The sequence below is a fragment of the Condylostylus longicornis genome, unplaced genomic scaffold, assembly GCF_029603195.1.
Source record: "Condylostylus longicornis isolate FDR11 unplaced genomic scaffold, ASM2960319v2 ptg000040l, whole genome shotgun sequence".
Taxonomy (NCBI): Eukaryota; Metazoa; Arthropoda; class Insecta; order Diptera; family Dolichopodidae; genus Condylostylus; species Condylostylus longicornis.
The window spans coordinates 14,533,839-14,561,647 of record NW_026578009.1 but is presented as its reverse complement, the minus strand read 5'-3'; the positions used below and the strand labels follow the sequence as shown (position 1 = coordinate 14,561,647).

Genomic DNA, 27,809 nt, shown 5'->3' with positions numbered 1-27,809 from the left:
AATGGTGTTTTGTCTCACTTATAATAGTGGTAGTGTAAATATTAATTTTCATTGTTTGTCATCATTTTTGAGGAAACGACAATCAAAAGAAAGAGAACAATAATTGAAAATTGAAGCGGAATTATGGAGTATGAAACATAAACTTTTATTTAAATTAAATTTTGCATAAACACAAAGAGAATTTTTTTAAAAAAAAAAAGCTTAGTTTAAAATTCAGGGCAATACTGATTTTATTAATTACCCATACATTATTATTGTATTATTTATTATTGTTCTTTTACCAGAAGAAAAAACCAAAATGTGAAAAGCTAAAATATTAAGTAGTTCTATTATTATATAAAGTAAAAAAATGTTATGTGTGTATAAAGAATAAATTCGTAAATATCCGTATTCATTTTGATTTTAAATTTCCCTTTTGTTACTTAAGTTCATATTTTAAAATATACTATGATACATATTCACAATACATACATGCTCATTTACCAATATGTAATTTATAAACACGAACAAGTTTCTCCTCTCTCTCATATTTTCTATTTCTCTCTCTGCCATTTTCAAATACAATATTCTTAAAATTTGTTGGCAGGACAATAAAAATTTCTAATATGAAATATTAAAAATACAAAAATCAAAAAAAAAAAAAAAAACAAAAGTAAGAAAAGAAAAAAAACGTAACAAACAGATTTTTGTTTTTTTTTTTTGGAATTTTTCCTTTAGTTAGCCAGTTATCAGAATACCATCAATGCGTGTAGGTATTTTGTTTATTTTTTTTTTGTATCGAATTCAAAAACAGGGAAATGACACTGCAATTTGATTCCACTATGTTACGTTATTCATTATTTATTGTACGTGAATAAAATAAAGTCGAGAACTGTGAGATTTTCAGAAGAATTTGTTTTTGTATTTTGTAACATTAGTAAATAATAACGTGTATTGTGATTGAAATTATATTGTTTATTGTATTGTATTCTAAAAAATTATTAATTTTTTAATTACATATATAAGAATTGTTTGTTACGTGTATTAACAAAAAATGCAACAAAAAATTGTAATATTCAGGATAATCACAAGCAAAGGTACATGCCATGCAATATGTATATTATTCTCAAATTGAATTTTTTAAGTAAACTAGAAATTTCTATGTTCCATATGGAGTTTCGAATAGGCTTTAGTTTTTAATATATTTTATTCAAAACTAATTTGTAAATAGTTTTTGTTTATTTTATATTGATGTGGTCTTAAAGATTTATACTCTAAAATGATCATTATCCACCATGAGGGTGGCAGTTTTTCTTAGTAACTATAAGCCACCCAAAATAATACACTCACCCTATACAAAAATTAATTTATAAGTGAATAATAATTTATCTTACGCAAACTCAAATCATTATTGAAATAACGATAGAATATAAAGAACGATTAAAACCGAAAAACGATGGGAAAATTAAGAAAAAAAAAAAACAAATTCTTCATACACATAATATAGCTATGAATGGTTTATTTGAATGTAAGCATGGAATTTCAGTGGACCGAAATTATAAGGAAAATTATAATATTTTGGTGTAAAAATATTTTACAAAATAAAAAAAAAATTTCATATATACTAGTTAATTCAATTAAATTAATTTGCGCCTGTGACATATGCAATTTGATTTTTATATTAATTTTGTTCTATAAATTTTAAAATTTTAAAAACAGTACTGAAATTCGTTCATATATAGTAAAGTTAAATTATATTTTAAGGCACTGTACTGAAAAAAATCACTTATATATTAAAAGCCATCATTTATACTGAAGCTATAAGTCTGTGTTTGTACATGAAACATTGCTCATGGATTTTGTTTATTGAGAAATGAATGGCCTTCTATTTTTTATAAATTAATCAAAATGCACTGATCTTTCTGTGTAAAAGCTACCTAATGTTGTATGTAGTTGTACTGTAGTATACAGACAACAAATGTAAATATGTAGATGTTTGTGATATCGTATCACTTCCTAATTTAAATCAAATTTTCAAATAAAATATTATTATCCTTTCAAAATTTATACTTTTAAAAATGTAAGATTCTAAATTTTCAATTTGAAATTAAATAAAATGAAAGTGCTCTGAATTTGACAAATTTTTGTATTTATAATAAATTTTCATAAAAGGATCCAAGATTAATGAATACCTATAAAGCAAAGGATATGAAATGAAACACGAGCACAGAAACCTTTTTCTTTCAACGTTTTTACTTTTTCGAATTGGATTTTCATTTTCAATAAAGTTATTTATTTCCATTTAAAAAAGGAGAAAAGAAAAAAAGGATCGGTCACTTTTTTTTCTTTTTATGGCATTTTTGTTGTTTTGTTTTACAGTGTCTTTAAATTTAAAAAATAATGGAAACCAGATGCCATAAAATTTATGAAAATAGAAATAATTTTTTTGCTTTTTTTTTTTTGCAAATAAACCATTTTTCTCTTAAAGTTTAGTAGTTTTCTTTTTGGGTCATAATTTTTTTACAAGCATCATAGTTTTTAATGCAGATCATTATCCTGTAATGAATGATTACTATACTATTATCACTAAGATTATATATAAAGGGATAATTTTATTTTTGGTTCATAGCTGTAACTAACGTTATGTATTATGTTATATGCGAAAAACGGTTATATATTTGCGTAATCAGGAAATTTAAAACAAAGCTATTTTTATTATTTATGAAAAAATTATCGATTTATGAGCGTTTATAATTATTTTATTCGCGTGTTTTCTAGTAAACTGATTATAATTTTAATTTAAATTAATTTGATTAAACTTTTTGATGAATGCTTTTATCAAAAATTGAAATAGAATTGTTTAAAGTAAAAGTAAATTTTTCTTGGTTATAAGCTTTTATTTATTTTAATATACCATGTTTGCTCAACTTAAACAGTCTGGTTTTCCATGTTGTCGTCAATGTAATTATAAATTTAACAAGTTAATGTTGATTTGTTTGAAATAGAAGTGAAATTGGAGATGGATTTACGGTTTATAAAAAAGCCAATGCATTAATTTTTTTCATGTCCATTGAATAATACTTTTAACAATACAGAATTGTGTTTGTTACTTATTGTAGTTGAATTGTACGATTACACATCACGTATCTCTATCTCCTTGTGAATTCACAAACTATCATTATTATGAATCCGACTTAAAATTTAATACCGGTAATCGTTTTTCAAGTATACTGACTTTTCTAATTGTTTAAATGTATAATAATATTTTTGAGGAGTTTGTGATTTATGCCGTTTTCTATTAGCTTTTGTCAATAATTTTACTGATAAAAATAGGAACGGTTTATTTATAGCTCTTACGCTGCTCTTTTTTAATCTTGCCAGGGGCACTCATGTAAGTATTTCCGTGAATATTTTTGTCTTGTACAATGAAAATTGAAATTTTAAAGTATTCATGAGTATTCATGAATATTTACAAAATTATAGGATCAATTAAAATTCCCAGTTTAAAACTAAAAAAATCACATCTTTTAGAATAAAACTTTCAAAATGAACTGCAAGTAGTTTGCAGTCATGCACATATTGACAATTATTTGCACTGTAAGTCATGCACAATAGTCCTGTCATAATTCTCGAAAGGTTCATTAATTGCACCTTTTTTATACTATTTTATTAAAAATATTTTTTTTAGTAGATACAATTTTAATTTTTTATTTATTTGATCTTTATTTCAATAGATTAATATTGTTTTTATAATTTCATACACAAATTATTGTTCATTTATTCAATTTAATCCCTTTATGAATAAAAAGCAAAAAATTTTACAATTTATATACATTTAATATTCTTATATTTAAATCTTCTTAGTTGTATTATTTATTAAATTCATTTTTATTATATTAAATCATGAAAATTAGTAAAAATGAATTTATTTTTATATTTAATAGATCTAAAGTATAAAACACCTTTTTATGTTCATAAATATATGGCGAAAATAATAAAACAAAAATTAAAATACATAAGTTTTCATTATAATTGAACCTTGAAAATGTTATAATGTTGTATATTTTATGTATTTATTATATACATATACACATGTATAACAAGCGCGGTGAACAAAAAAAATTACTATAGTTTACCATCATCAAGTAAACTTTATTTTATATAAAGAATTATAATTCATATCCTTTTTGTTATAACTTTATATATATATATATATAAACTTTCTATTTGTACAAAATAGCAAAACAAAAACTGTAACGAAAAAAAAAGAAAAACTTCATCAGGATCCTTTTTCAACGATTTAACAACAATAACGAAAAAACAAAAGGAGAAAACAAAAAAAAATTGTAGAAATAAAACCATAAAACTTTCATATTTTTGCATTAAAAAAATGAAAAATGTTCCAACGATAACAAAAATTTTCGTAGGATAAAAATAGTGAGAAAAAACAAAAAAAAAAAAAAACAAAAAAACTAATATAATAGTACAAATATAAAAAGAGAAAAGGAACAATTTTCATTATTTTTAATGCATTTTTCCCACAAATATAGTGAAAATAAAATAAAGAGGAAAAAAGTGAATGGTAAATGAAAATTATATACAAATATAAAATATGAATGAAAATAATATAGTTATATATAGTAAATAAGCAAATAAGAAAAACGAAAAATGAGAAAATTTATAGAAAGACAAAAAAGGATATTTTTATCTAGATTTTCTTCATCCTTATAAATTTTTTCTTGAATTTTTTTCTACCTACTTTGAATTCTTTGTTTTTTTTGCATATTTGTATAGAGTTTTCTTCTTTAAATGAGGAACTGATTTTGTTCTGTTTTCGAAATGAAACTTCATAAAATCTGATATTGTCAAAACAAAATAAACAGGTAGCACAATAAAAAGAACGAGTTTTCTATTTCATTCTAGTTTGATTTCTAGACTGGCTAAAAATATTTATAGTAAATGGCATTATAAGTCAAACTTACATTATTCAAATATTGTCAAATTAACATGAATTTTTACTAGAATTTACTTAAGTAGCTATCGTTTAAAAAATTTTGGATAGTAAAATTTATTATAAATAGTAATATTGACATTATAAGCATTATTCGATTTCAAAATGAATAATATAAAATGATTAAATTTTGTACATAATAAAATACTAGAACCTTACTACGTAATTCGTCAAACAATTTCTGAAATACAAATTCGGAAAATTAATTAATGAAATACGAATTCGGAAAAATGCTAGGGTAGTACCAATCAATTTGTATGATTTTTGTATCAGCAAAAGTTATTCAGTGTGAAAACTCAAATCAAAGCCGATTATATGCTTTAATTTCGGACTATGCTAATTATATCTTAGGGTTCTTATATGCTTAGTAATAAATCTCGTTAATCATATAATTTGAACAATTAATATGCATGTACTATAACAAATGTGAATTGCATGTGAATAAATAATGCATTTATGTAATATACATGTTTGATTCATTCTAGTAAACAACCTATGCCATTTTTGCGGTTAAAAATTTAGCCATCATGAATACGCATCCAAAGCGTAAAATTCATAGGGAATTATTCGAAGAATTGTAGGAATCGGTTTTAAATTATTTTTTGGTTTTTATTTACGATTTTTCAATTAAAATAATCAATTAAAAAACATTTCAAATGTTACTTTAAATATTAATTTTTCTTACTTTACATATAGTTGTACAAATAATTACTTCATATATCATGAATTAACCTGTACACGTTAAGCAATAATGTGTAAAATACATAAAAATTGCATAGTTTTAGGCAAATTAATGTTTATTTTCATTCTATGGTAAGAAGTCCTTGTAAAATTACAATACAACTATTTAATCAAATTTTATATTAAATAGATGAATTTTGTACGTGCTATTTGTCAATTAGCTATATTTCAGGGGAATTCAGCGAAAATTTTTCAGAATATTCGGACATAGTTGAACAACATAAGTGAATTTAATTGTGAAAAAAATTGACTAAATATTATACATACTTGTATGAAAAGCATTTGCCTTGAATATTTTAAGTTCCATTTCACTAATAATGCGTTATTCTCGATTACAAATTAAGTACTTTTCTTTCAAATTCAGAATTTTAGTTAATTCCGAATAAATTGTAAGAGGTCAAAAATACTTATACAATATAAGTTAGTAAGTAACAAGATTGTTTTAAATAACTAAATTGGTGCAGAACGTAAATAGTAGGCGTGATAGGATTTTATTATTTTTGACCATTAATTTGTTAGTAATTGAGTGGTAGTTGCTTCAATATTTTTAATTTTTATCGTATTCAGAAGTTACCTTTATTCGGGAGAAATTTTAATCAAGCTTTTTAACATTTAGTTATAAAATAATCTTCCTATAGGTATACAATATTTTTTACACAACACGTCTTATTGAACAAAATTTGGTAATTTTAGTCTTAATGAAAAATAAAATAATAAATATTGCGTTAAAAAACATTTTGGGTAAATTTCTTGCTTACAATATAAATAATTGAAATACTATGACTATATAAAGAAATTTATAATATTCATAGGTTATCTGAATCAACTAAAGAACTTTAAAGAAAAAACTTAACTTTAACTTCAGCGAAAATATGATAATTGTATCGGGATTTAAATTCAAAAATCATAAAGAAATTAAGCTCATATTTTTAAATAATAGTGATAGCTTCAAGATCTAAAGTCGAGGAGGGGTGTAAAAAAAGTACACAATAAATTTCACACATTATTATTTATTTGTTTGGACCCATTATATCACTTTGAACGTTATCCATCGAACCATCGAACGTTATCCAAAACTTAATCCAAAATTTACACAGAAGAACCACAACAACCGCTATTCAAAAATTGCTTAAAAAAAATTGGCTACTAAAATGTCATATTTTTTAATTTTGGTTCATTCATTATTCAGTTTAGGTTGGCCAGGCTCATTATACACACTCATTCAAATAAAATAATTTATCAATGTACGTGTATATGTGCAGTTTTGGGGTAGTAATGTAAAATAACTTAACAATTGCGAGGTTTTATAGCATCCTTAATTAAAAACAAAAATTGTTGTATATTTTGCCAAGTTCAATTTTAAGTCTACATAAAAGAAAAAGTAAAATTAAATTAATTTACTGCATTTTTAAATTGTATTTTTTTTATTGTTTTGTTTATGGGTTGGGAATTGGCCTTTTGTTTTTACATTTAACATATATACATTACATTGATGATTGTGTAAAATGTGTTATGTATATTATGTAAATTGTAACAGAGTTTTAATTGATTGATAGACACCCATTTGTCTGACTAAAAAGTACGGAAGTTGAAAATTTTAAGTTTAACAAAGTAAGCACATCTGAAGATTATTGGTATTTTTGATAGAAAGAAGCATTTTGAATATAACATTTAACTTAAAATTTTTAGAGAATTTATTTGTCTCTACGGGATTGTTTTTGCAAATTAATGAAATATTATTTAAAAATTTAAAAGATTTTAAAAATTGAGAACAAACCGCTAGCAATATGTGCTTTTCTAATAGTTTGTCAATTATGTGACCATCATATTTCGTTTTAAATTTTATCAAATGAATAATTTACAGATTGAAAATAATTTTGAAAATATAAAATTTTATTTTTATAAAATGGATACATTTAAAAATCCTTTTTACAAGCTTATTAAGCAAATTAAGTCACAGTTTGTAGGTGATTATTCAAACTTAGAAATGAAATAGTGTTGTTATAATCTGAAATTATTTAGTCCTGCCATCTTTGAATCGAAAAGTTTCTTTTTCCATTCCAGTTAAAGTCTCAAAATTTCTGTAAGCTATTGTTAAAATTTGATTAAATTAAATTTCATCAGTGCAATTATTAAAAACCAGTGTCGTTCGCTTTTTAATCACAATTTAATTAATAATTTATTAATTATATTTTATTTTAATTAAATGTTTTCACAATTATTTTAATTTCATTGTTTCTTAAAAGTCATTTTGATTTTTTTTTCCAAATGGACAACACAGCATGCTAAAGAACATATTGCAAACAGTAGCAGTTTATTATTGTAAAAAATTTATAATTTTTATATGCGAGGTCTTGGAATGCTTTATCTTTTCTTTCATTTTGCGTTTTTTTCCTCACATTTACACTTAAAAACAATGGAAGGTTATACAGCAACAATAATAATGTTCATTTTTTTTTTATATTAATTAACAAAACCAATAAAAATTCCGAACAATAAAAGTGAATAACAAAAGAGAATGAAATCAAAGAAACAATAAAATGTATAGAGGGAAAATGGAAGGGCTGCTCGGATATAGTGAAGTAATGATAATGATGATGGTGGTTGGTGTAAAAAAAAGGTTCATTTGAAATAGAAAATTAGCCAATAATTTTGAAAAGGAAAAAAAATTTTTGTAACAATAGGGAATTTATCATCTGAAATATGATTCCTAAGAGTGAAAATGAGAGGGAGAAAAAAAAACGAAAGTCTCGGGTTATTACAGAAAATATTATTACTGTAAAAAAATACAGCAGAAAATATTATTACTGTTATTTTTAACTTTTGAAAATAATCCCATTTTCCACCACCATTTTGTAAATTATTATGTATGTATGTGTGAAAGTATTGAAGTTTTGACTTTAAAGTCCAAGGGTGTAATTGTATAATTACTTACGGTTTTAATTTCTTTTTCAAATGTTTACAAAAAAAATTGTGGCGGAAATACAAAAAAAAAAAAAATTAAATGCGGAGAAGGGAGAAACAAATTTATTTGAGCTTTTGTTAATAAAAATTTTTGCTCTTTGCAAGAAGAAGAAAAAAAATTTCATTTTCTTTCATCAACACAATCACATTAATCATTTTTACACTACAATTTACATCTACACTATTGTATAATTGAATTTAAATTTAATTAAATAAAGTTTAATAATTTGGTAAACAGTTTTAAGAGGAAAATGGTTGCAATGTCTACATTTTTTCATTTTAACGATTAAGGTGCTGTATTTTTCCTAGCGTGGTTTGCAGAAACAAGTTTCTTTTTCTTCAGTGAAAAACCAAGTTCTTTCGGCAATTTATTCAGATGCGGACTCTAATTACAAGCCTAAATTAGCCTTTTAAATTTAGTATTTTAATTTGCCAAAAAACCTGGGTATATCGATTGGTATAAGTTCCATTTACAAATTACAATAAATCTGTTCTCGTTGAAAACAGTAATCTTTTCAAGAGTCCGCTTTTCTAGAACGTATAGTGGAAAATGTTAATATTGGTAACGAATTAATTCGGATAAAGGCGCAGTTTCCAGGTCCTGATTGGCTAGAGTTACTTTTATTTTGTCTTTTTAACAAAAATAGTATTGAAATATAAATTACCGAAGAAAGTCGTCAATTGAAATGTTGATTTGAACTTTGTTTAAAATTCAGTGGCTGATCCCATGTTTTCACGAAAAATTTATGAGTTCCTTCTGTTGCCAGACAGAGTCAATATATTTGAAATTTCAAGCAAATTTATTCTCTTAAAATATATCAAAACTGTAAAATAGGTCTGAAGTAAAGATATTCAGTTACCTAAACCTGGAATAGTCTAAAAGTTGATCAATTCAACACACCTCAAAACTATAAGCCCATATATAAATTCTTCGAACATTTTCAAAAAAAGATAAAAAACCTACATACCGGAATGCCAGTTAGACATTTAGCAGACTGAATATATTTCTCTAATAAGAACAAGTGTATTTCTGTTAAATTATCAACACATGAAATTTGGTGTAGTAACAATTCCCTTTTATTATAAGGCAGTATATTAAAAGAGGACATTATGCAACCACTAAGCAAAAATGCGAAAAACATTTACATGTGAATATCAAAATTATCTTTATTGTAATTTTATACATATGTATATACATATGTATATTAAAATTAACTATGTTCTTAATTAAATTTCCTTAGAATTTAGTTTCCATCAATAATTTCTGTATGTTAATGTCTTAAATAAGGCTATTAATTGTTAATTAATTTATACAATTTCGTTGTTCTATTAATCTGACCATTGCTGCCGTGGTTATGGCAGCGGTCCTCTAACCGAAGGTTCTCGGGCTCCAACCCCACTCAGGTCACTATTAAAATCATATTCAATATTATAAGTTAATATACAACACTTATTCACTCATATATTCATAACATTCGATATTAAAAACTAAGAAAAATAAACAATAAATATTAATAACCTTAAATAATTAATATAAAAAGCAAAAAAGAACTACGACAGGTTAGTCATCTACCTATAGTTAAAACTATATGATTCAATGAAATTAGGGCATGACTACGTATGATATAGATAGATAGTCATGCCCATGTACTAGCCCTACACTCCTATGTCTAGGAGGGAAGGAGGAAAACAAAAATCAAGAGAAGAGAAAAGATCAAATTTTATTCCAATTTTATAATAAAAATATTAGTTGGAATATAATAGGATATCAATTTATTTTTTTTTAATATGGAATAGTATATCTAATACTCTAATTTTAATTCTATATAAAAATTCTTTCTATAGAATATTCAAACTGTACCACAAATCAAATTATAGAATAAGAAAAATTAATTTAATATGAAAAAAATCACTTTTTTTCTGCTTACAATGCGAATATAGAATATGTTTTTTGCCTTAAAAGTCATAAAATTAAACTTGTATAGCGGTGTATACATTATAGCTACTTCTATAATGTGTAATTATTCTCATATTATATCATAAAAAAGTATAATTAAGGTATTATATATCTAGTATCTATATAATATTGTACATAATGCAATATATAAATTTTAAAAACAATAATTTTCGAAATTCAATTAAATTTTCTGAAATTTTATGTAGTAGGTATTTATGCAGAAATTTTCTACATATTTCTCAACGCACTTCCGCACATCGTATAAAATATTGAAGGTTATTTAAATTAACTTTTTACATAAATACCACAAATATAATATTATAATTTTATATACCTATAAACTTTTACTTTATATATATACTGCTACACACTCACATATATTATGAATTGTAGGTATAGTATATGAACTTTAGGTAAACTGTTTAAGCGCATAATTTTCCGTCTCTGTCTCCTGACCTCTTCCATATACCAAACATACAAACTAATAACAATTTTATATTATGAAAAATATTTCTTTTATACCCTACATTATAATTAAGGAATTTAGTTCTAATCTGTAATCAGAAAATTCTGATTTATCATCCAAGAAAATAGAAAATCTTAAACCGTATTTCGTTTACAATCTTTCTATGAGTATTAACCTTTTGAGTGCACACTTGTACCACTTTTATCTTTTGTCCTTAAATTTGCAACAAAAAGGCTTAAACTTTATATGTTTTAATATCTCTGTGTAATAAAAACACTTATAATTTCTTATATTCTCAAATTTTTTGCATTTGCTATTAAGAGTTGAAAGTAAACTAATTAGAAAGTTAATAAACGATCTCATTTCTAAACTATTGCTGGACAAAAGTGGAAAATTTGTGCTCAATCATCATCATCAATTACATAAAATATTTTTATTTACAAACACTTCAAAGAGTTTCTGATTGCTCGAGTTGCAGACCTTTTAAATAGCTATCCCAATATTTTTTATACTGAATGGAGTTAGTCTAGTACAAAGATCAAATACGTTAATCTAAATCCTGGTACAAAATATATGTATGTATGTAGTAAAATATATGTATTTTTATTCCATTTCTAGTAAAATGGAATAAAAATGTAATTACTGGAGTTTTCCTCTCTTAGCCAATCATTGTTTTCTTATTCTAATTATTTAAATTTTTATTCTGTGCCTTTCATTTGACCATCATCATTTAATTTTTTCAACATCATTGTAACGAATACATTTGGGAATAATTCTAGAATATTTGTAATTTTTGCGTTGGTTACCTATAATGGGAATTAAGTATTTGAACAGTATATATAGTTCAAGTAAGGTCAGATAAGAGGATTGCAAGTTTTTTATCGTAGTTTTAATATTTATTCCACCACGAACTATATTCATATCTATATACGTATGAATATAAATACGTATGGTTTTTGCATTACAATTTCTATTTATTCGTTATTAATCATAATTGTCCATAATCATGGCACTTAAAAAAGTCATAAATTATTCGATCATGTGATAATATTTGAATTAATTTTTACCATACTCCCAGCGTTATGCAATAAGATGGAGTTTGTTTTGAAATTAAGAGGATGACGGTCAAATATTGTTTTCTGTTTTGTTTGGACTTCTAAATAACTTGATTTGTTAAGAAGAAGTGTGCTACTTTGCAAATCATTGGTTTGCTCCTACTTTATTTGAAATAGATTTAAGAGTCCTCCTGAAATTTTATAAGAACTTATAAGATAATTAGCGGTTCTCAGTTCCTTATTTGTTGCTCACAATGTACAAATTCTTTAAAATTATTTTTTAACTGACTTTTCAATATTTTATTTTGCACTCATAAATATTTTGTTTTAAAAGTATCAACTTATACAGTTGTCGGGGTTAGGGTATTCGAATTAAAATATTTGTTGGTATCAACCAACTGAAACGTTTTTAAATTATTTAGTTTTTTTTTTTTAATTAAAGCACATTTTTCGATACAATGCTGCTATATACGCTATATTAAAAGTTAATTAAAAAGTTTTGAATGAAAAAATAAAAAAAAAATTTAATTTATATTTTTTTATATTGAAAATCCTTGAGATTTGCTGCCTTCGAAAATCTTTAACACATTTATGTTTTTTCATTAGAAATCCTTTTTCATTAAACACACAATAATATGCACGCATTGTATATATGTTTGTATGTTTTGTATTCATTTATAATATTATGAACTATAATATTTAATTTAATATGGAGAATTTAAAGAAAAAAAAAATAAAATTCTTTTAATATTTTACAGGTGGAAAAACTGATTTTAATTTTCTATAGTTTCATAAAAATGATGAAAATTCTGTACTATTTGATTTGAATTTAAATTTCTAAAATTTTGAAAAAAAATTCCATATTTGTGTATAAATAGTTTGTACCTATAAACAATTTTAGATAGCATAGCATTTTTAAATGATTAAGAAGGTGGTAAAAATATCGGTGTGTTGTTGTTTACTCAATGCAACATTGTACTATGAATGTACCTAAAAAAAAATTTGTACCTTTGCATGAACGTAAATTTACGATGCAATGAAATAAATTGTAGAAATGTGAAAATGTGAAAATCTCCAATAAACTTCTCATTTGTGTGCACACCATTCAAGAAATAATTTGAAAATTATGTATGGTTTTTGACTCTATATTTGATACATTGCAAATGCAACTTCATTAACAAAAATTTAAGATTAGATTTACGAAAATTTTTATTGTAATTATTATGATTAAAGTTTATAGGTTGGTGGTATATTAGGGATTTTAGAAAATGATTTTATGCAAAATTTTCAAAATCTTTATAGAAGTAAAATAGATTTTTTAATTATCATTATTGCTTTATATAGAAATTTTTCAACAAATGGAACTGAATTTAATTTTTGTAAAAATTAAAATAATTAATTTAGGTCCGAACTTTTTCGTACACTTTTATGTATACGTTTAATTTTGCCTCACTCGGTTCGTTTCATCTTAATGAGGACTAAATTTTAATTTTTCTAAAATATATTTTTTACTTGACCCATTCGAATTGCAGTTTCGAATGGGTCATGTTACCTTGTTTCGACTAAACCAAAGATAAATTTTTTTAAAATATCTGTTTCGAATTAAAATTACCATATTAATCTCAAGTTATGAGTTTAGTAAAGAAGAAAATTGTAGGAATTAAACAAGTAATTTAAATCGTAGAAAATTTTAGTTGAATAAATGTTATGAGAGCCATGCTTATCTTAGAATTGATATAAGTATAGGTCTTTAGAAGTTGTACTAATTAGTCATTCAGCATTCAGTAAAAAGAGTTTTTATTGCTAAGGTTAGAGTTTTTATTGCTAAAGTTAGAGTTTTTATTGCTTCAATATTGTCAACCAGTTTATAATTACTTTTATTCTATTTAATCTACTACAATATTAAGAAATTAATTTCTAACATTTTTATTCACGGTTCAACTATGTTTAGTTTACGTGCAATTACTAAAAAATTAAATTTTAAAGTAATTATGTAATACAATAAAATAATAATAAAATAAATCATAATTATTACATTTAATAGTAATTATTTAATTATTAAGAAATATTGCTAGTTTTTGCAATTGAAATTTCCCAACTCTTTAATCACAGCATCGAATTTTTACGATTAGCACAAATTTTATATTTTTTTATTTAATAAATCATTAATAACAATTTTATTTTGAAAATTTTTGGAAAATTATTAGATTTGTGTTACGTTTTAGATACATTTGTTTTGCTAAATTTATTTAAATTATTATTCAATTTCAGGTTATTTTATTTAGATTCAGTTAAATTATTATTCATTAAAGTTTCTATGCACCTACGTTCATATTTCCTTTTTTGATAGTTCATGAGCTAAAATAAAATCTTATTTTTATGAAAATTTTACATAACCCACGTACATAAGCCCAGATTACATGCAATTATGTATAGAATTACATATCTTTCTAATTTTATATTATGTACAAGCAAACTATTTTCGTTGCATTTATTATGAATTTGGGTTAAACCAAAGGTTTCTAAAGAAGCACTTTTCCCTTCAATAAGTGAAAATATTGCTTCTAAGAGCAATATACTGCATTATTGAAATTGGTTTTATTGATATGCCCAACTACACTAATACTAAATTATTGCATACATTAGAATGAGAAAAAACAGAGAAAACAGTTGAAAGAAGAGTTGACACAATGGTTAAAGTGGACTGTTAACCAAGTAAGTTACGAAAAATAATTAAATTTTCTAATGGAATGATATCTACCGTTAGTAGTTTGGAAAAGCTTGCAGTTCAGAATGCAAGCGGAAATATATGGGGCCGAAAATTTGAATTTTATAAATTTGGTGAAGTGATAACTTGGGAGAGGATTGAAGTAGAAAAAAAATTGTTATCTAACAAAATTAACTGTTTATTAATATCTTAAAGCGTTTAAATTTCAGTCTCGTACAGTTTATCGTCTAAAAGAAAAGCGGAATTAAAAATTAAAAAAAAAATAAATTTCATGTAATAATTAATATTAACGGCCATTTTTTCTTTAAAGCTCAACAAAGCTATGCGTTAGAAAAAAGTCACCAATACCTTATTGGGTTCGTTACAGTAAACTATCAAAAAATACCATTTTTAAGATTTTTAGTGGCTATAATCATTAGATAGGTAAAAATTTTCTTCTACAGAAAAAAGTTTCTAGTAAAAATCAATTTAGTTATAAAATTTCAGCTTTCTATCTTTTAAGGAAGTAGAAGTTTTGTAAACAAACACATGGACAGACGGACAGAATGAAACTAATAAGCAGTTTTTTTCAAAAATTTTTTGAAAATGTGCTAATAAAAGGGTTTTGATATTTAGGTATTTTTTGCGAAAAAGGTGTATCAATCTAAATTAAATTTTTTTTGGATATAATATTTATATAAATAATATTATCGATCGATAGTTACATTTGGTTATTTGTTCTTTTTGAATGTTTTATAATTTTTGGTCTTAATATTAAAGTGTGTATAAAAAGTTCAGATAACCTGAAGTGTATATTACAATACGAATTATTAATGGTGTATTATGAAAATATACCATTAGTCTCTAGAATTTAAGTCGTATTACAAAGTCGTTTAAATTGCATTATGAGCAAAACAGTCCTGCATGCTTGAAAGCAGAGTTTATTATTTTCATTTTCAAATTAAAATCGTCAACAGTTTGGGCAATTTCAGAAATTTATTACAATTTTTTTTGTGCCAAAATTTTTTTAAAATAATTTATTTATGGTTGATGGTGAAAATAAATAGTTTTTGTATTAAAAATATAGGAAATTTTTAATGGAAATTTAGTACTTGCATTAATGTTGCATCCTTTTTAAATTAGATAACATTATCAATAAGAAACGGTATCAGTACAAAATACTTGGTTTTTACCTTAAATATATATTCAATTCGGATACAGACTAATTTAAAAGTATTTTTTTAAAATATTACTTTAGAAAAACTACAACTCTGTTTGGCTTTTTGTTTTTGATTTAGTACACACGAACCCGTATCACCGGATATACGTACGAGTATATGAAATTATTATAAAATGTGCTGTTTAATTAATTTAAAATGGTTGTTTGCAAAATTTATTGGAAGAAACTCATATAACCAATATAGCTTACATAATACTTAACAAATTAAGATATGCTTGAAAATATCTACATAAATTTAAATAAATTATAAAATAATAAGTATCTTCAAATTAACATTATAGCAATATTTATTTTTGAATTAATTACAATATTATGTATGAATATATATTGTGAAAACTTGTAAATTGAATTGTAATAATAATTGCATGTACCTTTATAAAACGTATTCTTATTAAGAATATAAGCATTTGCTTAGATAGACAAAACATTTTATGATACAATGATGTTAACAATATTTTGCACTGATATATTCATTTTAATATAATTATAATGACGATTCCACTAGATTTAAATGCCTTTTAAAATGTATTAAAATAATACAGGGTGATTGGCCAAAATTATACTAAAATTTAAAAATTTATTTGATTCAAATATAAAAGTGTACATAAACGGGAAAATAACGGTATAATATTTAGCCACATTTTATGTTATGATTATGTACTTAATGAATCACTTTAATATTATATCTTATTAAGTGTAAAGTTTCTGGGAGAAAATGAAATAGATACCACAGTAAAAAATTCGTATAAACTCACATAAAGTAACATATGTAATTGCGTATGTAGGATCACAAAATTAACCCTCAATTTAAAAAAAATATTATTGACAAAATTTGGGATCAAAATTGAAGTATGTGCTTAACATTGGATCAGTGAATGAAATCCAAATATCACATTGTTAAGGACATTTGCGATTTTTTTTTTTGTGATACACACAATAAGCTTATAAAACATAAACCTTTTTAATAATAATTTTTAAAAGTCTAAATTAAACGAAGCGACCTTAAAAGTACTAATTGTTGATTTAAAAATGTTACTCATGCGTTCGAGCCCGTACGATTTTTTAGACTCTTGAAAATGTTGTTTCATTATTCATATAACAATGATATTTTGCTTTGATTATTATAATATATTAAAAGTTGTTATGAGATACTGACCTAGATCCAATTTTTATCCTAAGTACAATTTAGAATTAAAATGCACGTGCATTTTTATGCTTTCATTAACCCATGGGGAGCATATGAAAATTTCCCATAATTCAGGTAAACCAGAACACCATGTATATTTTTCATAATTATATAATAATAAATGTTAAAATAATTATTACAATAAATCCTTGTTAAGTTAATAACATTTTATGTGCATAGAATTCGTTAAAATTTCTATTTATTTTAATTAGATACGAGTATAATATAGGTGCGTAAATTATGTTCTATATTTAATATTGAATATAGAAAATATTATGACACATTAAATATGATACCGTAATATTATTTAAAATAATAATATTTAAAAATTTATTTTTTGAATTTAAGAGGAGATTAAATTATAGAAATATTTTAAATTATTTTAATAAAATAAATAGATCTTAAGGAATTATTGAACGAAATACTATGCTTACGGTATTACCGAGCGAATTTTTGACAAATTATATAATTGTGATATTTTATTATTATTACATAATTTAAGCTTATAAGCTTGAATGAAAAATTAAGCTTACATAAAAGAAAATATAATAATTAAGCTTAGTTATAAAAGATAATATAAGAAAGTTTTAGCGAAGAGAAACATTGCTTTGCTTTTTAGTTAATTTTCCTAATATATTAACGTATTAAGTTCAAAATCATGATTATTTTAAAGTTTTGCTTGATTTCTTAGCTTGGTGTGCCTTTTTGTTTGTTGTCGATGCTACGCATGGCACGCACTTCCCGTGATTTTTCGTGTGGTTTTAGCACCTTTCCAAAAAAAATTTTGAAAAAAAAGTGCTTATTAGTTACACTCTGTCCGTCCGTCTGTTCGTGTTTCTGTTTACAAAGCTTCTACACCCTTGCAGATAGAAACCAGAAATTTTATATTACATATGTAGATCTTTACTAGAAACTAATTTTTGTAGAACATAATTTTTACATGTCTCCCCCCCTCTAAAAGTTATACCCTCTCAAAACCCTAAAAATGCCATTTCTCGACTGTTTACTGTAGTTGAACCATATGCATTTTTCAAATTTTACAAACGCAGAAAAGCAGTGCCTTACTTCTTCTTTCACGGCATACTATACTTGAACTTTAAAAGAACAAAATTTACCGTTATATAAAATACGTTTTTTCCAAATTTCCAAATGCCGATATGCAGATATTAATAAATAGTTTATTCCGTTAGAAGAATATTTTTTTTCATCTCCACCCCCTCTCAAGTTATTGCCTCTTGAAATTTGTAAAATTTAAATTTTTGACGCTTTATATTTCCGAAATCCTAAGCATTTTCAAATTTCTATAAACGCAAAAAGCTAACGGTAAATTTCATGACATTAAAAAATATTATTGTTTTTCTTAACTCACGCAACTAACTCTTTAAATCGAGCATTAACCCCTCTTTAAATTAATTTTTGGCTTATTTCAAAGGCTGTATAAATGTTCATCCTAAATATATGCAATCCTAGAAATAGTTTCGTGTATGAATAAAAATAATTTTAATAGGGTGGTAGGTATACATAAACGGTATTTAAAAGCAGTATTTAGTAAAGTGCTACAATACAAACCATTGGTTTGACCCAACTTTATTAAACTCTAGTTTTAGTTTTATTTTTAAATTAATTTTCTCTGCTCTTGAATAATTTGTTAACAACTCACTTTATTCTCATATTTTATTGCATTAATTTTATTTTTTTATTTTAACAATGATTTATGAATCATGAAAATTTATTACTTTTTATCGTAAAATATACCGTATAAAAATTGTGGTAACTAAGTGTGATGTAAAAACTTTAATTTTTTATATAAACAAAAAAAAATTTTTTCTTTTAATACTAAATTAATTTAATTGAATTTAATCTGGAATTAGATTAGTTTAATAAAATTAGATTTTTGCTAAGCACAATTTTATTCAAATACTGTAATTTATGTACAAATGTATACGAATGGATGATTCATTTTATGAAATTATAAAGAAAAAAAAAACAAATTAAAAGTAATAATAAACAGTCATCTCAAAAATTATTTGTGCATAGACAAATTTATATTTGTATTGTTATTATTGATAAATCAGCTACAATTTTGTAAAAATTATTAAATTAATAGATAAACAAGAAATTATAGCAAAAAAACTGAGTAATTCATATACAATAATCAGATTACAAGCAAGGATAAAATTTCAAATATTATTTGTGCATTGCCTATACTTATGCACAAATAATTTTTGGTATGGCTGTATCAACATAAATAAACACATCTCCAAAAATAAATAAAAAATAAGTGATTGTAATCATTTTAAAACAAAACGAATTTATCAAATAAATTGATAAATGTATAGATAAAATTTTAATAAACATAAAATATGAAAATTTTTGTGAAAATTTGTGTGAAAAATATGATGATAAATGCATGATTTAAAAAGAAAGAAAATCAATTCAATTGAATAATTCTATTTATTTAAAAAAATTAAATTGAAATATTTAATACGTTAATATTTATTTTTTTTACAATTATTCACAATATAATAATGTGAATATAATATTTTTTATTAATTCTTTTTTTCAAAAACCAAATTGATTTGTTTATTAAATGAAGCATTATATAAGTATACGAGTACGCCCGTTTTTATGTTATTTACATATACCCATATATATATATATATATATATATATATATATGTGTGTATATATTTATATTTACGTGTCATGCATATTTAAAAGTTACGGAAATGAGCGTAGAAATTTAATAATATTATGAATAGACAAACAATCTATTATGTAACAAATTTAGAATAATCATGGCTTGTTGCACAATTGCAAAATGAAAGAAAATTCTATTCTAAACTTCCTTCATTAATTACAAGTTTTTTACTTGAAACATATTGCAAAATAAACAATTTCATATAATGAAATAACACGCTTTAATTTTAATAAGAAAAAATGCATCTAACGTGTGTTTTAAATTAAATAATAAAAATATTGCGAACTAAATAAAATTGAAGGAAATTATTTGAGGTTAGACGCATGTGTTAACTGATTGGAACACTTATTTTATTTCAAAAATTTTCTGTAATGCATTTTTTTCAGTTTAAAAATTTGCTACTGTTACAATTTCTAAGACGCGTAAAATTATTTCAACTTTCAACATGACAAATCAGAATTACCTTGTCTAAAATAATTTCTAAATGAAACGGTATAAAATTAAGTATCCTGCATTTAAAATATAAATTTACTTCGAATTTATTTTGTAAACGCAATGGACTTCCTTTGCAGACTGCGTCTGAAGAGCAGGTTGCAGTCTGCTCAGCTCTCAGTACTACACCAATTCGTATTTATTTTATAATTATAGTATAATATTACAGTTTTAGTAAAATCAAACATGAATTTGATCAAAAATTTTGCGTTACAGAAAATTTTAAAAAGTTTAATAAAAAATTAAACAATAAAAATAAAAATTTTGAAAAATATCCTTTTTCTTTAAAAGAAAATTCACGCAAAATTTTTATATTAATTTAGGTAGATTTTATGTATTATCAAATTATTGTGACGCCGACTTTTAAGCAAATATTTTTTAAAGTAGGTAATACACACATTATACAAAATATAAAAGTACTCCAATAATATTACAAATATTATTGAAATTTAATTTTCAATAAATTCTGAGTCAATACTAAATTATCTAAAAATTGATTAAGTAAAAATGGTATGGTTTTGTCTAGAAAAGAGACCTATAATTTGACCATAATGTACAATTGTATTAAGCATAGCGATTTTTTTCCAAACCTTTGAGCATATTATTCTTTTCCAAAAATTTAATTTTAAAAATGGGTTCCAGTTTAAAATGAATATCCATAATTAAAGATCCTGTATACATAGAATTTTTTGTATCCACATAATATCTACTTTTATTTAAACGTTTGATCCCATACATGTGTAATTTGTACTTATATATGAAAAAATATTATTTTATTTAATATCACTTCAATTTTTCATTTATTTTCTAAAATAATTTTGGAAAATGTTTGTATTAAGAAAGCAATATAGTAAAATATTTGTAGTCAACCCACAATAAGTTCATTTGAAATTCTTTTTTTTTTCTTTGCAGCTTTCAATATGGCCCAATGAGAATTCCTTTTTCATATAATACGAGATAAAAAGAATAATCGTATAAAGAATAACGTGGGTTCGCAATTCAATGTAATTTAATTACTTTTATGATTTATAAACTTGTATAACAGTATATGTATTTCAAAACTACCTATATATTTTGTTCGTTTTATATTTGAAATAAAATATAAAATGAAATATAAAATCCCAGTTGAACTTAAAAATATTTGGTTAAAAATTGGTTACTTCAACAAATTAGTCATTAATGTTAATGGAATTATTAAAGTTATAGCATAATCTCTTTAAATGGAAATATGGGAACTTAATATACATGAAATGAAATTGAGTAATTGAGAAGTTTTATTGTCTAGATGCGTGGTTCTCCAAAAAGTTGTTCTTTTTGAATGATTTGTTTTACATTGATTGGGTCTATATTGAAATAAATGATGTTAAATGACATTTTGTCTTCATTTGCCTGAAATATCACATAATCTTGTTGAAATAACATCTTCTTTAACCCAATAGAGACCGATTTTTTTTTGGTAATATTTTCATGATTGTTAATGTTACTATACTAACAGTAAGTTATCAAAAAATTGTTGACAGTTTTGATTTTCAATTTCAGTGGCCTAATATAGGCACCCAAATTGGGATATTACTTACGAGTTTGTTTTTTTCTTTTTGATTTTCAGAAGTTTAATTTTAAGGCATTCTATAATTTACTACTTGGCATATTCAGAAATATTTTTAATAAAAATGGAACACAATCAATGCAGTCAATATTTTGTCCATCCAGTCGAGCATGACTTCACAAAATTTTTACATCGTATACATTTAAAGATAAAAAAAATGATGTTTTATTCACAAAACTTATTTCTCAATGCCAAACTAACTTATCTGGCCTACATCGCAAGAGCCATTATGTTTTGCTTTTACTTTTCAAATTCTTAAAAACAGTACTTTTTCGATTAGTATATTAATTAAAATGTGGTTGGTGCAATAGGACCATACTCTCTTAAAAAAATCTATCCTATGTAAGTGTGTGGTATAAGGAGTCGTAAATAATATCTTATTTTAATATTTCTCGAAAATGTATTATCGTAACTAAAATTAATAACTAAAACAAAATGTGCTACTTTTATAAATCACTTGTAATACCGCAACTTATATTTTTTTCGTTTGCATAATAAAGAAAAAGGAAAATTTCAATTACAATGTATGAATATCCTTTTGTTATATATGTATTCAGAAATATAATAATAACGCCAACACAAAATATACAATAAGTAGGTATCTATAAAAAAAAAACAGAAAAAAAAATATAAGGAAGATGAGTGTTAACTTATTAAATATTAGCGTTAAATCCTCAAAGGACTTTATCTGCCTACTATAACTGCTTGGCTGACTGGAATTTATTATTATTTATTTATAAAAATATTGGCACCTACTCTACACAAACATTGTACATAAATGTATGTATGTATGCATTATTATTATAAGGACTCGTATATTATTCGTATATATAAAATCCGGAAGTTTTGTAAGCAATTTTAAGGATGAGTTCTTTTGTGATTTTTCTTTAATTTTGCGTTTCTTTTCCCCTTTGGGACAGCAGAGAACACAAAAAAAAGGAAAAATCTAATTCACTTTACATTTTCTCTCTGATACTCGTACTAAGATCACAATTTAATTTCTCTTTTTTTTTGGTGTTATTGCCATATATAGTTGATTTATGAAGTCATTTTTGTAGTCATTTTTTATTGGGAGTCCTGGAATTATGTTATTCTCCTAATGTTATAAGATTTAGAAAAAAAAAAACAAAAATTTCGTAACTTTTTTTTTCTACTTTTTTTTATTTTTTTTTTTGTTTTTTTTTTCTGAATGAATAATATGCCAAAATATTTTTTTCTTTTTTTTTGAAAGAATTTGCAAAAAGAGAGAAAGAGATGAGAAGATTGAAAATTTATGCAAATTTTAACCTTTTTTTTTTGCTAATTTTTTTTTTTATTTTTTTTTTCTTTGTACTTTACTCAGTTTTGTGACCCGAAAATCCCAGATGATGGCAGATGGCTTTTGTATTTCAATAAATGAACAACAAGAAAATCTTACAAAAAAAAAAAAAATTATTAAAAAGAGAAGGAGAGTAAATTGCTTTAAAATATTTTTTTCTCTCTTTCTGGTTTTTATTTTGATTTTTTTTTTCTATTTTTTCTCTTTCAAGTAATTTAGATTTCCTGCCATTTTATTCTGTGAATAGAAAATTTGAAAATTACTTTAAGACCTCTTCAACTTTTTTGTTATTATTTTTTTTTTTTTTGGTTTTGCCTAGGTTCCCTGTGTATTTTAAATTGAATTTGTATGTTTTTTCTTTTTTGGAAAATTTTGGCAAATTTTTTAAGAGCAATGTAGGTAAGTAGAGAGAATAAAAATTGTAGAAAAAAACTAAAAAAAAAAAAAACTGCTTTGTTTAGGTATTTTTGTAAAAAGATGTACAAAAAAATATTCAGAGATAATTCAAAAATTAGATTGAATGACACCATAGAATTTAAATTATAATAAAAGGCCTAAATCTACTATCATAATTTCTTTGTACCAACTTTTAAAAAAAATTAGTTTTTTTTTTTTTTTTGGGTTATGCAAATTTGTGTTAAAACAATATTTTCGTATGGGCTTGTGTAAAGTATAAAGTTACGTACTACAGATAATATATGTATCAGGTATTGGGGATTTAAATAATTTTGATGCGATTGAAATGAAGTAAGGACTCAACCTATTTTGATTAAATAGATAAAAATAAAAAGTGTTATTCACCTTAAGACTGACATCCGTATTCATGTTTATTAAGAGTTTTATTATAAGAGTGTTCGTACCGCTACTGTTATAGTTTTAATGGAATCCAGTGTTATTAAATTGGAACAAATTTGAGCACTGCAAACCTTTTAAATGCTTACAATTGCTTGTAAATTCTCGTAGGTATCTATGCAACCGGAACCAAATTTCTACACACAAAAGCAAAATTTGAATACATCTTTAGTTTACTAGTTTACTAGTATAACTTTAATTTGATAGTAATGACCTATTAAGGGAACACTTATAAAATGTGCCACATAATTTTAAGAATTTGTGATTTGAGTTGTAAACAACCATAAAATGGATAACTTAATGCTTTGTAACTAAATCAACTTAAAGCTCGACGCTGACCAAAAACATATACTTTTAACCATTTATTTTTTAAGTAATAATCGAATTGAAAAATTTATAATACTCTTCAAACATTCCTTAATCGTATGGGTATAGATATTATTCCATGTTATTCGAACACTTACGAGAAAGGAGCCAAAGTAAAATAATCAAACCAATAGAAATAAACAAAATAGAACAACCATTAGGGTCACTACCAGATTGCAGAGCAGAAAGTTTAAGTTGAAACGTGGAGAAGAAGATATGGGTATATTTTAAATGATCATAAACTCTGGGACACAAAGCTTGTTTACACAGTGAAAAAAGATTAGAACTACCCAAAATTATTAGCTGCTTGAAACATGCTTTATCTATAGTTACTAACTCACATATTATTATAGATAAACACCCTATAATATGTGGCATCACTTAAATAATCCTTGAGCTATTTTTTAGCTGTTGCATTTAAATAAAAATTAAAAAAAATATCTATGATTTCGAATAAAAATGTATTAAATATTGAAGAAACAGATAAAGAGTCTTTTTTGTAAACTTTAATCCTTATTTAAAATGTTAACAACCCTTTTAACTCGTGTTTTTTTTTTTAATAAAATTTTAACAAGTGAATAAAGAATTATTCCTTTGTTTACCTTATAAGTACACAAACTATTTTACCTTTTATGTTTAGCATTTAAATTAGTCAATAAATTTTATAATTAGATTATTCAAAGTAGATTTTTATGTAAACATTTTAATGATAGTAGGTAGTCTTTTTAAAATAACTCCTCTAATTAACAACTCTTTAGATACGAATGCTATGTGTATTCATTCTCTTTTTTGTTTTTAAACATTAACAAACTTTCTACTTATATAACTAATTAGTATTCAAAGTAACTAAAATATTGTTGATCAAAAATTTTTATTCATCAGTTTTTTAACTCATGTTTTTTTTCTTTGCTTCTGCTTTAATTTAGGTAAAATACCTACATAGGAAAAAAGTTGTAAAAAAAATTAAAGTCTGTTTATTTAAAGTTAAAGAAAAAGAGAAATATCAATGAACAATTGAAGAACAAGAGAAATATTTTTCAATACACAACAATAGTTTTAATAGATTGCAAATGTCATGAAAACTGCGAGTCTCATTTATATTCGGTTTGCATTCGGTCGAGTTGTCATTTTCTTCATAAGAATAACATGTTTATTTATAATATTTATGTAATTTTTAATTTGATTGAGATTATTTATCCCCCAATATATTTAAAAGATTTAAGAGCTCTCATGTAAATATTCTGAAATATTTTCGAATGTGGACCTTATATCACCACCCAAAACAAACAAAGCAGTAGAATTTAGCACATCTTTATGAACATTTCTGGAAAAACAATGTCCTTTATTCAAACATGCTTTTGTTTCAAATTATGTTATATACGTTAAATATGTTATTTGCTCACTGCTTGAGGCTAAAATTGAAATTAAATGAGATAAAAACAGCTACATCCCGTACGGTACAAAATAGACTCTAAGTAAAATATGTATATGATTTTAGAATTTAAATTAGGGAAATTAATTTATATAGGAATTGCTTGCAAAGACAACTAAAGAACGAAAAATATATACGAACAACATTTCAAATTTAAAATAAGTTGAATTTAAGCACTTTTTGTTTTAAATGTTGTACAGTCAAAAGAGAGCACTAGCAACTATTCTAAAGTGATTGCGGTTATTTTAAGGTTAATATTTTAAAAGAAACTTAAATCAAGGTTTAAGTCTATGCTGAATATTAGAAAATTATTCAGAAAGATACCGAAATAAGTGCATTGCAAGACAAGTTCATTGAATTTAAACAAGAGAATATTAAAAATTTATTTAAGCTTAAAGCCATAGAATTTTATAAATTTTTTTTTGTTATATGTCCCATAAAATGTCGTAATTATTAAAAAAATTTAATTCGATCATATAAAAAACAAAAAAAAAAAAAAATACGAAGCTGTTATACATAATATAACAGAATTCATGAAATCATTTGAAATCGAAAAGAAAAGAATTTAAGAAGTGGATCGAGAAGTTTTTATACACAATTTTTTAAACAAGATACAAAATGAGCCCAAGATTTTATTTTAATTGATGGCATTATTTTATAAGTTTATCACCAAGTGTTTTGTAATAAGCAATAAATAAAACTTTTTTAAGCCGTTTTCTCACTTTATTTTTGTCGCTTGTTATTCTTGTTATTTGTACTAAAATTAAGAAAATTTTAATTCCAATTTTATTGCAAAAGAATTTATTTTTTGTTCTTTTAAATGTAAATTTAACGAGAATTAAGAACATTAGTTAACGAACTATATTATGATGATCCCTGTAAGAGTAATTTCCTTAAATCGTAGGTTAATTAAATAAAGTTAGAGAATTGATGAGAACAATAAGAGGAGCGACAATTATTTACTTTCCAATTGAAGAATTATAAATTTAGAGGATTTGTTTTTAAGAACTAATATTATCATTACTGTTTTATTATTGGTGCAGTTCTATTACAATTTAATTTCTTTCTTTCAAGTGACTTTCAAGTGAAGGCAATAAGCCTTCGTTAATTAGGACGATCTTTTGCAAGTATTTTATAGCTCCTTATTCAAGGAGCTCATGCAACAAACTTAATGAAAATGGTTAATTATAACTAATATAAGTATGTCTTTTAGGTTTTTAATATAAGTTAGCAATTTCATGAAGATATACGATCGTCAAAATCTTAAAAATGTAAAATCAAGTTGATGATAACATAAAATTGAATTATCAATGAAAAATTGAAGTATCTAAATAAATTTCTTAAAAATTTCTGTTCCTTTTTTGTTATTTTTTTAATTTGTTTTTAATGGATTTGAATTAGTTCTTAATATAGGTGCCATTAATCTACATAGAATGTATTAATTTTATTGAAGAGTAATAATGTCGGATGAAAATTAATTGCAATACTTTTAAAATGTAAAGTTAAAAAAAAAAACAAATTAAAAACTGTTGTTACCACACTAAAATTAATTAATTCATTTGCAAAATACGTTTACACTCAAATAGTAAAGAACTCAATGACTCACTATAGCAAAATATTTGGAAACTAGCCCAACAATTCTCTATTTTGTGAATAAAAAATTTTAGAATTTGAAATTTTATAATTGAAGATCTTAGAATTAAAAAAATAATTAAAGATCTTAAAATCTAGGTATC

General features: G+C 23.9%; 1 long non-coding RNA gene across 1 annotated transcript in view; it reads left to right on the top strand.

Moving 5' to 3' along the window:
- The first annotated feature begins 749 nt into the window (after positions 1-749).
- LOC129609890 (uncharacterized) overlaps positions 750-27,809 on the top strand; it is a 35,892-nt gene continuing 8,832 nt past the window's right edge. Inside the window, exon 1 of the long non-coding RNA XR_008697049.1 lies at positions 750-1,076. This is a non-coding gene — a long non-coding RNA (uncharacterized LOC129609890). The remainder of the gene's footprint in view (positions 1,077-27,809) is intronic.